Genomic DNA, 15,132 nt, shown 5'->3' with positions numbered 1-15,132 from the left:
TTATAGTTCCCAAACGAAAAGTGATAAAATGTGGTTTAAACTGATTTGTACATAGCTGATTTAAATACATCAGCTACACAATAGAAAAAAACTTATGTTTTATTTAAAAAATTGTATCGCTTTGCTGTATCTCTTTGATAAATTCCTCAATAAACTATCTTCATAACCCTGCAGGAAATGTAACGTGTCTATGAGGACCTATATCAATAAATATTCCTGTCACCTATTAGTTTGTGATTTACAGAGGCATACCATGTACATATGACGTTCATCATGCGATGCTAATTTCGTCTGATGAAACCTTGGCTGTATTTGTGACAGTACGTGAAGTCGTAAGACAGTCGACGTTGGAATTCTGAAAATTCTCAAGAGTTACACTTGCCCTCACAGCTTTACTTCCACTAGGTCCCAGATTCGAATTCTGGTACGGAACACAATTTTGATTTGCCAAGAAGTTGAATATCAGCGCATACTTAGCTGCAGAGGGAAATTCATTCAGTATGTGAACAATACAGGGTGTTACAAAAAGGTGCGGCCAAACTTTCAGGAAACATTCCTCACACACAAAGAAAGAAAATATGTTATGTGGACATGTGTTCGGAAACGCTTACTTTCCATGTTAAAGCTCATTTCATTACTTCTCTTCAACTCACGTTAATCATGGAATGGAAACACACGGCAACAGAACGTACCAGCGTGAGTTTAAACACTTTGTTACAGGAAATGTTCAAAATGTCCTCCGTTAGCGAGGATACACGCATCCACCCTCCGTCGCATGGAATCCCTGATGCGCTGATGCAGCCTGGAGAATGGCGTATTGTATCACAGCCGTCCACAATACGAGCACGAAGAGTCTCTACATTTGGTACCGGGGTTGCGTAGACAAGAGCTTTCAAATGCCCCATAAATGAAAGTCAAGAGAGTTGACGTCAGGAGAGCGTGGAGGCCATGGAATTGGTCCGTCTCTACCAATCCATCGGTCACCGAATCTGTTGTTGAGAAGCGTACGAACACTTCGACTGAAATGTGCAGGAGCTCCATCGTGCATGAACCACATTGCGTGCGGATTCTCGTCAGCCCACACATGTTGACTGTGAAAATTTACAATTTGACCACGTTGGAATGAAGCCTCATCCGTAAAGAGAACATTTGCACTGAAATGAGGATTGACACATTGTTGGATGAACCATTCGTAGAAGTGTACCCGTGGAGGCCAATCAGCTGCTGATAGTGCCTGCACACGCTGTACACGGTACGGAAAAAACTAGTTCTCCCGTAGCACTCTCCATACAGTGACGTGGTCAACTTTACCTTGTACAGCAGCAACTTCTCTGACGCTGACATTAGGGTTATCGTCAACTGCACGAAGAATTGCCTCGTCCATTGCAGGTGTCCTCGTCGTTATAGGTCCTCCCCAGTCGCGAGTCATAGGCTGGAATGTTCCGTGCTCCCTAAGACGTCGATCAATTGCTTCGAACGTCTTCCTGTCGGGACACCTCCGTCCTGGAAATCTGTCTCGATACAAACGTACCGCGCCACGGCTATTGCCCCGTGCTAATCCATACATCAAATGGGCATTTGCCAACTCCGCATTTGTAAACATTGCACTAACTGCAAAACCACGTTCGTGATGAACACTAACCTGTTGATGCTACGTGCTGATGTGCTTGATGTTAGTACTGTACAACACAAGCACCGAAGTCAACATTACCTTCCTTCAATTCGGCCAACTGGCGGTGAATCGAGGAAGTACAGTACATACTGACGAAACTAAAATGAGCTCTAACATGGAAATTAATCGTTTCAGGACACATGTCCACATAACATCTTTTATTTATTTGTGTGTGAGGAATGTTTCCTGAAAGTTTGGTCGTATCTTTTTGTAACACCCTGTATATTCTAATATTTTCTTTCCAGTAACGTGAAAAGTAAAGAAAAGTCTTTCTATAGCACAATACTCGAGCGCACAGCACAAACGAGTCTACGAAGCTATTACGAGACGTTTTCTATATGACCCGCCTGGGTAATACTCCTTCTGTGTGATGCGAAGGCTCCCCGTGTAACTGATACTCTAGGGAAACAACGCTGATTCTTCTGCGACTTTACTGAGATAAATTCTTCCATAAGTCATCAACAAAAGAGCATTTGAGGATCCACCTCTCCTTTATGCGTAGACTGAAATTGTGAATTGTAGTACTGACAACGAGCGACAGTACTGAAACTGGGTCGGTGCTCTGCTGACACTTTGCTGGGTTTCTTTTCTAGGTTGTGCACAGCTCCGTGGGCAGATACTACTGCGAAACTAATGAGAAATGTCAGATGGAGCAATGAATTACACAGACTTCCTCTCCAAGAGGTTGATTGCGAAAGGTTACAAGCTGTATTATGCGGGACACATGATTTTCGTCACTTCATTTAACTCTCATAACCGTATTTGATTCTGAGTATTACATTTGATACAAAAAAAGCTGGGATTGCCTGTCTGAACTTGTGTCGCTTCGACCCAAGGGAATTCGTGGGAACATAACAGTTCGTTTCCCCAGCGTGTGTGTAAACGGACTGCAAGTTTACCACGAATTCTCCTGGACCGAAGCGACACAAACAGCCCGTAAACAGTCGTTGCTTGACAAATGGTACATGACTTTTTTCGGTTCCTTCTACCATTAATTGTGCTTTTTTTTATCTTTTTACACACGTACTGACAATGTTAACTGGAATACTCTCTTTCAAATTCTGAAGGTGGCAGGGGTAAAATACAGGGAGCGAAAGGCTATTTACAATTTGTACAGAAACCAGATGGCAGTTATAAGAGTCGAGGGGCATGAAAGGGAAGCAGTGGTTGCGAAGGGAGTGAGACAGAGTTGTAGCCTCTCCCCGATGTTATTCAATCTGTATATTGAGAAAGCAGTAAAGGAAACAAAAGAAAAATTCGGAGTAGGTATTAAAATTCATGGAGAAGAAGTAAAAACTTTGAGGTTTGCCGATGACATTGTAATTCTGTCAGAGACAGCTAAGGACTTGGAAGAGCAGTAGTTGAACAGAATGGACAGTATCTTGAAAGGAGGATATAAGATGAACATCAACAAAAGCAAAACGAGGATAATGGAATGTAGTTAAATTAAATCGGGTGATGCTGAGGGAATTAGATTAGGAAATGAGACACTTAAAGTAGTAAAGTAGTTTTGCTATTTAGGGAGTAAAATAACTGATGATGGTCGAAGTAGAGAGGATATAAAATGTAGACTGGCAATGGCAAGGAAAGCGTTTCTGAAGAAGAGAAATTTGTTAACATCGGGTATAGATTTAAGTGTCAGGACGTCGTTTCTGATAGTATTTGTATGGAGTGTAGCCATGTATGGAAGTGAAACATGTACGATAACTAGTTGGACAAGAAGAGAATAGAAGCTTTAGAAATGTGATGCTACAGACGAATGCTGAAGATAAGGTGGGTAGATCACGTAACTAATGAGGAGGTATTGAATAGGATTGGGGAGAAGAGAAGTTTGTGGCACAACTTGACTAGAAGAAGGGATCGGTTGGTAGGACATATTTTGAGGCATCAAGGGATCACAAATTTAGCATTGGAGGGCAGTGTGGAGGGTAAAAATCGTAGAGGAAGACCAAGAGATGAATACACTAAGCAGATACAGAAGGATGTAGGCTGCAGTAGGTACTGGGAGATGAAGAAGATTGCACAGGATAGAGTAGCATAGAGAGCTGCATCAAACCTGTCGCAGGACTGAAGACCACAACAACAACAACAACAACACACGTACTCACATACAATGAAAAGACATCCCATATAAACAAATTAGCTTTCTTGGGACGTACACAATGTTACTTTTGTTTCAGTTGGACGTATCCGTTCTACGTTATCTCGAAATCATAAGAACGGCATGGATTTTATAAATGTGTTGATGGCACCTTTAACGCATAGTACTTTATACTGTATAGCTGTACACCAGTACAAGAAATCATTATGTGGGTGCTATTAGGAAAAGAATATGTAGTTCATAAAACTATACCTATGCCACCTAGGCTTGTGTTAAGGAGACTCATGATTATTTGACAACGGGTGTTTTACAAATTTTGGCATCACCTATACCACAGCGAAATCATTTTACATAATTAGCCTTAGAATGCTTCTTGCTGCCTGACGTGATAATATCAGTCACAGCTATTTGCCACTCACATTATAAATTTAGTAAATTTCACCTAGTGATTGGGTGCCGTGACGCTTTACATTAATATTCTTCACAGAAATTCGTACAATGTACAAATAAAATGTTTTATTATTATGTTAGTATAAGCTAGTTGATGTCTGTGTTAGTCCGGATGTGTTTTAGTTAGCGACCAGGAAAATTAACGTATCGTAGTTGGATTGCCTCATATTTAAAAACGGTTTTCATCCGTGTAGGTTGGAAGCTATTTTTTTCAAATATAAATATGGAGATAAATGAAAAAAAAGACATGGGATTCGCGTAGAAATCCTATGGTAAGCTCATATTAATTTTTTACGGGTTGTATGATGCAATCTATAAGTTGCGTAACATGTAGTCTTGGAGGCTGTTCGTTGAATAATTGTATTCTGTATGAGTTGAAATGTTAAGTCAGGATTTTGTAATTGTACACTGATGTTACTACATTAGTTGTTTGTACTGCTAGGTAGCGCAATAAAAACGTCGATTTCACCCGAAATACCGTACACATAAATGGATGAGATGTACAGATTAAGAAATGATGAGTAAAAATAATGTCTGCTTTATACTGTAGTGGTCATTTATTTTTTAAAAAAGAATTTTGTACAGTACTTGCGATGTGCAGTGACAACAAAATTAAAAAAAAGAAAACTTTTGTTGGTTTGCTTTTAAATCCTATGAAAATGACATGCACATTGCTGAATAAAATAATTTTTAGCAATGTGTTACTTAAACAATTACATTGCTCCTTTATAAAAGCTGGACACTTACTTCTACTGTACAGTCTTTATAAGATGTTTGTAGTTTCCTTTAACTTTAGATCTCGAGTACTGTAATTACTTTCCAAATTTATGATAACCGAACTATATAATTTACGTAATGTCACGCAAACAGTTACTTCTGTTACCACGCTGCAATTTAGCATACGTAGGAGGTAGCTTGCCTGTCACAGCGACCAACTCAGTACAGTTCCAGAAGAACAACTGCGTGGTCGCACGTAATCGACCACAGTTGCATGGCAACATGATTGTACATTGTATTTTTGTTAATGACATACTAATTGGTTGCGAACTACTTGCTGGTAAAGCTTGCATTTATAGTCTATCTAAATTTTCAACATTGTCAAAATATGTGGCACAATTTTGAAGACGATGTTACCTACATGTAAAATATTATATTTATGTGTTTCATTGTTGTTAGAGTAGAAAATATTTCTATGGATCCAGTGCATGTCTGTGTCGTATTGCAGACCCGAAGATGACAGCAAAGTACTGTTGAAACCAGTCATCAGTTCAAAATAAGTATTTAAATGCAATTTGGCTCTGCAGTATTTCTTCAAGAACTACAATATGTGTTAACCTGCTGTAAGCTGTGCTTAGAAATTTCTATAATAACCCCCATGGGCTAATCTCCTAAAAAATGACATTTCTTTTGTCTTCGTAACGGATATGTTCAGATGATATTCTCCATACATTTAATATAGTTAAAAGCTGCTTCTTGTTGGTCATTTATTGGTCGTTTACATTCTACTCGTTATTTGATCGTAATAAAAGAACAGGACACTAACATCCACATATCAATTTTAAAATGTTTGCTGTATATACCCAAGTTTTGCTTACATCGTCGGTATACTAAATTAAAAACAGCTTAACTTCATGGTTTATTTCTGCCATATGTCTACAGTCCGCTGCTTTTATTTGTATTTTATTACTGACTTATAAACCATGTACATCCCTTATGAGACGGGTTACATTTGTTTCCTAAAATTTCCCACAGTTTTCACCACTTCGTTTATCAAACGCGTTTCTGTAGTCAATTAGTAAACTTGTACTCTTTAAATAATCGAACTTCCACGTATGAATCAGCTTCAAACGTTTGATTATTTTACAACTGACTTAATGTGTTAAATATTGGGCTTTAAGCGTGTAAGCGCAAAAAAGTTTAGGAAATGTTTCAAATTATGTTTAAAGTTTGTTGCAAGTCACTAAGTTCTCTCATTATCAAACACTGAATGAACATAAGCTGAGTAATTTGCGCTCCATTTTAAGAGAAAGCTAGCTTTTTATATGTCTCGATTTTTATGACGTCATGTTGTTGTTGTGGTCTTCAGTCCTGAGACTGGTTTGATGCAGCTCTCCATGCTACTCTATCCTGTGCAAGCTTCTTCATCTCCCAGTACCTACTGCAACCTACATCCTTCTGAATCTGCTTAGTGTATTCATCTCTTGGTCTCCCTCTACGATTTTTACCCTCCACGCTGCCCTCCAATGCTAAATTTGTGATCCCTTGATGCCTCAAAACCTGTCCTACCAACCGATCCCTTCTTCTAGTCAAGTTGTGCCACAAACTTCTCTTCTCCCCAATCCTATTCAATACCTCCTCATTAGTTACGTGATCTACCCACCTTATCTTCAGCATTCTTCTGTAGCACCACATTTCGAAAGCTTCTATTCTCTTCTTGTCCAAACTGGTTATCGTCCATGTTTCACTTCCATACATGGCTGCACTCCATACAAATACTTTCGGAAACGACTTCCTGACACTTAAATCTATATTCGATGTTAACAAATTTCTCTTCTTCAGAAACGATTTCCTTGCCATTGCCAGTCTACATTTTATATCCTCTCTGCTTCGACCATCATCAGTTATATTACTCCCTAAATAGCAAAACTCCTTTACTACTTTAAGTGTCTCATTTCCTATTCTAATCCCCTCAGCATCACCCGATTTAATTTGACTACATTCCACTATCCTCGTTTTGCTTTTGTTGATGTTCATCTTATATCCTCCTTTCAAGACACTGTCCATTCCGTTCAACTGCTCTTCCAAGTCCTTTGCTGTCTCTGACAGAATTACAATGTCATCGGCGAACCTCAAAGTTTTTACTTCTTCTCCATGAATTTTAATACCTACTCCAAATTTTTCTTTTGTTTCCTTTACTGCTTGCTCAATATACAGATTGAATAACATCGGGGAGAGGCTACAACCCTGTCTCACTCCCTTCCCAACCACTGCTTCCCTTTCACGTCCCTCGACTCTTATAACTGCCATCTGGTTTCTGTACAAATTGTAAATAGCCTTTCGCTCCCTGTATTTTACCCCTGCCACCTTCAGAATTTGAAAGAGAGTATTCCACTTAACGTTGTCAAAAGCTTTCTCTAAGTCTACAAATGCTAGAAACGTAGGTTTGCGTTTTCTTAATCTTTCTTCTAAGATAAGTCGTAAGGTTAGTATTGCCTCACGTGTTCCAATATTTCTACGGAATCCAAACTGATCTTCCCCAAGGTCCGCTTCTACCAGTTTTTCCATTCGTCTATAAAGAATTCGCGTTAGTATTTTGCAGCTGTGACTTATTAAACTGATAGTTCGGTAATTTTCACATCTGTCAACACCTGATTTCTTTGGTATTGGAATTATTATATTCTTCTTGAAGTCTGTGGGTATTTCGCCTGTCTCATACATCTTGCTCACCAGATGGTAGAGTTTTGTCAGGACTGGCTCTCCTAAGGCCGTCAGTAGTTCTAATGGAATGTTGTCTACTCCCGGGGCCTTGTTTTGACTGAGGTCTTTCAGTGTTCTGTCAAACTCTTCACGCAGTATCTTATCTCCCATTTCATCTTCATCTACATGCTCTTCCGTTTCCATAATATTGTCCTCAAGTACATCGCCCTTGTATAAACCCTCTATATACTCCTTCCACCTTTCTGCCTTCCCTTCTTTGCTTAGAACTGGGTTGCCATCTGAGCTCTTGATATTCATACAAGTGGTTCTCTTCTCTCCAAAGGTCTCTTTAATTTTCCTGTAGGCAGTATCTATCTTACCCATAGTGAGACAAGCCTCTACATCCTTACATTTGTCCTCTAGCCATCCCTGCTTAGCCATTTTGCACTTTCTGTCGATCTCATTTTTGAGACGTTTGTATTCCATTTTGCCTGCTTCATTGACTGCATTTTTATATTTTCTCCTTTCATCAATTAAATTCAATATTTCTTCTGTTACCCAAGGATTTCCATTAGCCCTCGTCTTTTTACCTACTTGATCCTCTGCTGCCTTCACTACTTCATCCCTCAGAGCTACCCATTCTTCTTGTACTGTATTTCTTTCCCCCATTCCTGTCAATTGTTCCCTTATGCTCTCCCTGAAACTCTGTACAACCTCTGGTTCTTTCAGTTTATCCAGGTCCCATCTCCTTAAATTCCCACATTTTTGCAGTTTCTTCAGTTTCAATCTGCAGTTCATAACCAATAGATTGTGGTCAGAATCCACATCTGCCCCTGGAAATGTCTTACAATTTAAAACCTGGTTCCTAAATCTCTGTCTTACCATTATATAATCTATCTGATACCTATTAGTATCTCCAGGATTCTTCCAGGTATACAACCTTCTTTTATGATTCTTGAACCAAGTGTTAGCTATGATTAAGTTATGCTCTGTGCAAAATTCTACAAGGCGGCTTCCTCTTTCATTTCTTCCCCCCAATCCATATTCACCTACTATGTTTCCTTCTCTCCCTTTTCCTACACTCGAATTCCAGTCACCCATGACTATTAAATTTTCGTCTCCCTTCACAATCTGAATAATTTCTTTTATCTCGTCATATATTTCATCAATTTCTTCATCATCTACAGAGCTAGTTGACATATAAACTTGTACTACTGTAGTACGCATGGGCTTTGTGTCTATCTTGGCCACAATAATGCGTTCACTATGCTGTTTGTAGTAGCTAACCCGCACTCCTATTTTTTTATTCATTATTAAACCTACTCCTGCATTACCCCTATTTGATTTTGTATTTATAACCCTGTAATCACCTGACCAAAAGTCTTGTTCCTCCTGCCACCGAACTTCACTAATTCCCACTATATCTAACTTTAACCTATCCATTTCCCTTTTTAAATTTTCTAACCGACCTGCCCGGTTAAGGGATCTGACATTCCACGCTCCGATCCGTAGAATGCCAGTTTTCTTTCTCCTGATAACGACGTCCTCTTGAGTAGTCCCCGCCCGGAGATCCGAATGGGGGACTATTTTACCTCCAGAATATTTTACCCAAGAGGACGCAATCATCATTTAATCATACAGTAAAGCTGCATGTCCTCGGGAAAAATTACGGCTGTAGTTTGCCCTTGCTTTCAGCCGTTCGCAGTACCAGCACAGCAAGGCCGTTTTGGTTAATGTTACAAGGCCAGATCAGTCAATCATCCAGACTGTTGCCCCTGCAACTATTGAAAAGGCTGCTGCCCCTCTTCAGGAACCACATGTTTGTCTGGCCTCTCAACAGATACCCCTCCGTTGTGGTTGCACCTACGGTACGGCCATCTGTATCGCTGAGGCACGCAAGCCTCCCCACCAACGGCAAGGTCCATGGTTCATGACGTCATATCCCGAGAAAAATTAACAGTGTCTCTGAAAGAAAATTTCTTGGCATTTAGTGCGCCTGCTTAGCTGGATGGTAACGTGCTTGCCTCCCATGCAAGTGGGCCCGTGTTCGGTCTCCGACAGGGTTGAAGATTTTCTCCACTCGTGGACAGGGTGTTGTGTTGTCATTATCATTTCATCCTCGGCACCGGCACGCAAGTCGCCCAGTGTGGCGTCGACTGAAATAAGACTTGCGCTTGGCGGCCGAACTCCCCCGGTTGGGGCCTACCTGCCAACAATGCCATACGCTCATTTCCATTTCCTTGGCATTTATTTACAAGACAATCTTAAATAGAATTCCCGCATCATATTCTTAAATTCTAAACTATCCAAAATGACCAGTGCAATGAGAACTGTATGGAACAAGTGCTGACATAGTTAGAGCAGTGTACTATATTCGCATACATTCGCTGTTTATATATGTTATCATATTCTAGGGAAATTCCCGTCGCAGCATAACTTTCCAGAAACAACCGAAAATCATGTAAACCTTTCTTTAAAGGACTTAAGAGCCTACCCCTATCATGTATGATGTACTCAATGTTGTCATGTATGCAGAAAAATCAAGCTAATAAAGGAAAATTCAAAATAAAACGGTATATGAATATCATACAAGGTCAAGTAGTGACATATACAGAAATCATTGTTTTACCAACCTGTGCAAGAAAGTTGTATATCACTGAGGATCACTATTGTTTCATAGGCTGCCATGTCACTTAAAGACCATTAACAAAATACTTATATTTAAAACGCTGTAACTTTATATCTTCTGGAAATCTGTTTTTACTAAGTATCACAGTTTCCTGAAAACTGAATTTACGAATATAGTGGACATCTCATGCCTGGAAAATATGTACATACAAGTATTGTAAAATGAGAGTGCAAAAGTGCCTAATTGCAGTAAGTGTATTCTATTGAATTGTATTATATGTTAAACATATCCTATTTAACAAAAGAAAATTATGAAAAATGTCCATGTTAAGAATTTCTGTTGTAAAATCTGGTATTCTATATCTTCCTGAAAACTCTTTTTACTCAGCATCACAGCACCTTACAAACTGAATTTTGCTGATGCCAAGAAGTTCTCTCCTGAAAAATATGTATGTACAGGTATTGTAAAAAGGAGAGTTCAAAAGTGCCAAACTGCATTAAGTGTTTTGTATTGCACTGCATTTTATTATATGCTAAACATATCCCACTTAACAAAAGAAAATGATGAAAAATGCTCGTGGTAAGCATTTACCTGTTGTACAGTATGCTTGTACAAACAACATATAAATGACTCTAGCAAACAATAGTCCAAGTAACCACGTTTAAATTAATGAAAGTTTGCCCAACATCTAGGGTATAATATATGTACCGCCAAGATTCAGAATGTAAATAAATAAATTAAAAAAGTGTGTGTCATGCGATAATAGAATGTTGCATGTGCACTCAGTGTTATTTTTAGATCATGTCTATAAATTGTGTATCCAATAGTGTTAGTAGTAAATAAGTAATAATTTAAAACGTCATGCATGATGTTGAAATTATACTGCGCGCCATTGTAAGCGAACATTCGTTTTTCACATATATAAATGTTTATGACATTATACACTCCTGGAAATTGAAATAAGAACACCGTGAATTCATTGTCCCAGGAAGGGGAAACTTTATTGACACATTCCTGGGGTCAGATACATCACATGATCACACTGACAGAACCACAGGCACATAGACACAGGCAACAGAGCATGCACAATGTCGGCACTAGTACAGTGTATATCCACCTTTCGCAGCAATGCAGGCTGCTATTCTCCCATGGAGACGATCGTAGAGATGCTAGATGTAGTCCTGTGGAACGGCATGCCATGCCATTTCCACCTGGCGCCTCAGTTGGACCAGCGTTCGTGCTGGACGTGCAGACCGCGTGAGACGACGCTTCATCCAGTCCCAAACATGCTCAATGGGGGACAGATCCGGAGATCTTGCTGGCCAGGGTAGTTGACTTACACCTTCTAGAGCACGTTGGGTGGCACGGGATACATGCGGACGTGCATTGTCCTGTTGGAACAGCAAGTTCCCTTGCCGGTCTAGGAATGGTAGAATGATGGGTTCGATGACGGTTTGGATGTACCGTGCACTATTCAGTGTCCCCTCGACGATCACCAGTGGTGTACGGCCAGTGTAGGAGATCGCTCCCCACACCATGATGCCGGGTGTTGGCCCTGTGTGCCTCGGTCGTATGCAGTCCTGATTGTGGCGCTCACCTGCACGGCGCCAAACACGCATACGACCATCATTGGCACCAAGGCAGAAGCGACTCTCATAGCTGAAGACGACACGTCTCCATTCGTCCCTCCATTCACGCCTGTCGCGACACCACTGGAGGCGGGCTGCACGATGTTGGGGCGTGAGCGGAAGACGGCCTAACGGTGTGCGGGACCGTAGCCCAGCTTCATGGAGACGGTTGCGAATGGTCCTCGCCGATACCCCAGGAGCAACAGTGTCCCTAATTTGTTGGGAAGTGGCGGTGCGGTCCCCTACGGCACTGCGTAGGATCCTACGGTCTTGGCGTGCATCCGTGCGTCGCTGCGGTCTGGTCCCAGGTCGACGGGCACGTGCACCTTCCGCCGACCACTGGCGACAACATCGATGTACTGTGGAGACCTCACGCCCCACGTGTTGAGCAATTCGGCGGTACGTCCACCCGGCCTCCCGCATGCCCACTATACGCCCTCGCTCAAAGTCCGTCAACTGCACATACGGTTCACGTCCACGCTGTCGCGGCATGCTACCAGTGTTAAAGACTGCGATGGAGCTCCGTATGCCACGGCAAACTGGCTGACACTGACGGCGGCGGTGCACAAATGCTGCGCAGCTAGCGCCATTCGATGGCCAACACCGCGGTTCCTGGTGTGTCCGCTGTGCCGTGCGTGTGATCATTGCTTGTACAGCCCTCTCGCAGTGTCCGGAGCAAGTATGGTGGGTCTGACACACCGGTGTCAATGTGTTCTTTTTTCCATTTCCAGGAGTGTATCTCCTGAACTGTGTGTCATACAGTGATATCATTTTGCAGGTATGTTCTGTAGTATATACTGTACGCACAACACACTGTGTGTAGAGTTAGTAGTACAGAAGAAATAAATTTAAACGCCATGCCTGATGCAGAAGTTTTACTGCGTGAACAGCCAAAATGTAGTCGTCATTAGGTGGGGGGTATGAGCGAGAAGAAGTTTCGAAAAGGTTTTAAATTATGCTTTAAGTTTTTTAGTAGCCACTACGTGCCCTCGTTCTCAAATATTGGTTGTACAATTAAACTGATAGCTAAAGAATATGATCAAGAAATCTGAAGAAACATGTAAATAGGGTGGTGCAAGAGAGAGAGGAAGTGCCTATTCCCTAGCAGTTCTAGTGCCTGTAGCTATAGACGACCTTGCAGCACATGCCTCAAATTCTGCAACCAGTGGTCGGGTTATATCACGGGAGTTGTCTTTCCACTACTTAACCCCCAGATAGCGTACAATGCTGTGACTACGCCCTTGGTTTTTTGGCATGAATGGAAACGGATGACGTGTGATGGGATCGTTCTTCGGACGGACGGAGTACATTTTACTCTGCACGGTGCTGTTTATTCACAGAACTGTCGTTTATGGGGTTCAACTCTGGCAGTGACATTCACAGCATCAGCTTATGAGACTATGTATGTGTTGTGGTTTTACAAGCTCCTTCATTCTCGGTCCGTTCTTCTTCGAACAGATAACACCTCGAGGGCCTGTTAGGTGTACAGTGAAATCTGCACGTTACAAGGACTTCTTTGTGCAACACGTGATTCCAGCTTTGCAACTTTGTCCACAGCACTATTTTCATGCAATATGGGATGATACAAGACGTCGCTTGCCAGGTGAAAAATTTGCTTCGAGAATCCTTTGGTAACAGCTGTATCATCTCTAGGCAATTTGAAAACGTGTGACTATCCATAATTTACCTCTCTCCCCCTCCCGTCCCCCAATGTGACACCTGATTGTGTGGCAATTCGAAAGACCGTGTCTATGAGGGATGTATCTGGACTCTTCCTGATCTGAAGAGTGGCTTGCGACATATCGCTCTGATCACATTGTCCATGCTGCGAGCAACTGTTGACCATGCCATGTTGTGGATACAGTGTGTTGCTGAGTCGGGAGACAATACCGAACACATGTAACTTGTGATCGTTTCGTAATGAACGTGCCAGAATCACCGTTATCATGTATTCGATAGTCTCTCCCCTATTCCTGTACCCACACCACATTCTGTCTAGTTACATCACAATATTTTCTCCTGCTCGCAGAAAGTAGAACTATTACTTTTTCAATACACCCGATGCGCACGCTGATTAACGAACATAACCTACGATCCAGAATGAGCCTTTCACTCTGTAGCGGAGTGTGCACTGATATGAAACTTCCTGACAGAGTAAAACTGTGTGCCGGACCGAGACCCGAACTCGAGACCTTTGCCTTTCGCGGGCAAGTGCTATACCAAATGAGCTACCCAAGCACGACTCACGACCCATCCTCACAGCTTCAATTCTGCCAGTACCTCGTCTCCCACCCCAAACTTTACAGAAGCTCTCCTGCCTCGAGATTCGTAGGAGAGCTTCTGTAATGTTTGGAAGGTAGGAGACGAGGTACTGGCAGAAGTAAAGCTGTGAGGACGGGGAGTGAGTCGTGCTTGGGTAGCTCAGATGGTAGAGCCCTTCCCGCGAAAGGCAAAGGTCCCGAGTTCGAGTCTCGGTCCGGCACACAGCTTTAATCTGCCAGGAAGTTTCATAACCTACGATGTTTTAGCGCCATGCGATGTATACAGCCCGCAATGCAGTATTGGGAACACCGGCAGCTCAATTACAACCAACTGATTTGCACGCTTTCAATTACTCTGCCTCAAGATAAACACACATTTTCGAACTGTGATACGTGACTCATTGTGTTAAAAGCATTAACGTAAGAATACACCTCCTAATGAGTAGATTATGACGACATTTAACATTTTGATTCTGATGTGTAATTATACGAAATACTGAAAACATAATTTTAGTTCATTTTGGAAGCGATCAGACAGGCAACCTGCGGCTGGTGTTGGGTTTCTGGGTTCCAATATAGTTCCTCACTAAAACCAATGAAGGTAAGGAAAGTTGGTACATTCAGTACAAGGAGCTTTTCTATTAGTTTTGTAGTAGTGTAGATACAGTCTGAGAATGATTTCCGTTTGCGAGGCCCACATACGTCTCCTGTAATAATTACGACGAGAAAATGACAGAAATTGCGCTCATATAGAGCTTAACGACATACTTTCCATACTTCTTTAATGGGACAGGAAAGTTGAGGTGTAAACAAGATAGTACACTACTGGCCATTAAAATTGCTACACCACGAAGTGACCTGCTATAGACGAGAAATTTAACCGACAGGAAGGAGATGCTGTGATATGCAAATGATTAGCTTTTCAGAGCATTCACACAAGGTTGGCGCCAGTGGCGACACCTACAACGTGCTGA

Source organism: Schistocerca piceifrons, chromosome 1 (assembly GCF_021461385.2).
Source record: "Schistocerca piceifrons isolate TAMUIC-IGC-003096 chromosome 1, iqSchPice1.1, whole genome shotgun sequence".
Lineage (NCBI taxonomy): Eukaryota > Metazoa > Arthropoda > Insecta > Orthoptera > Acrididae > Schistocerca > Schistocerca piceifrons.
The sequence above is the reverse complement of the archived record's forward strand: the minus strand, read 5'-3'. Positions refer to the sequence as shown.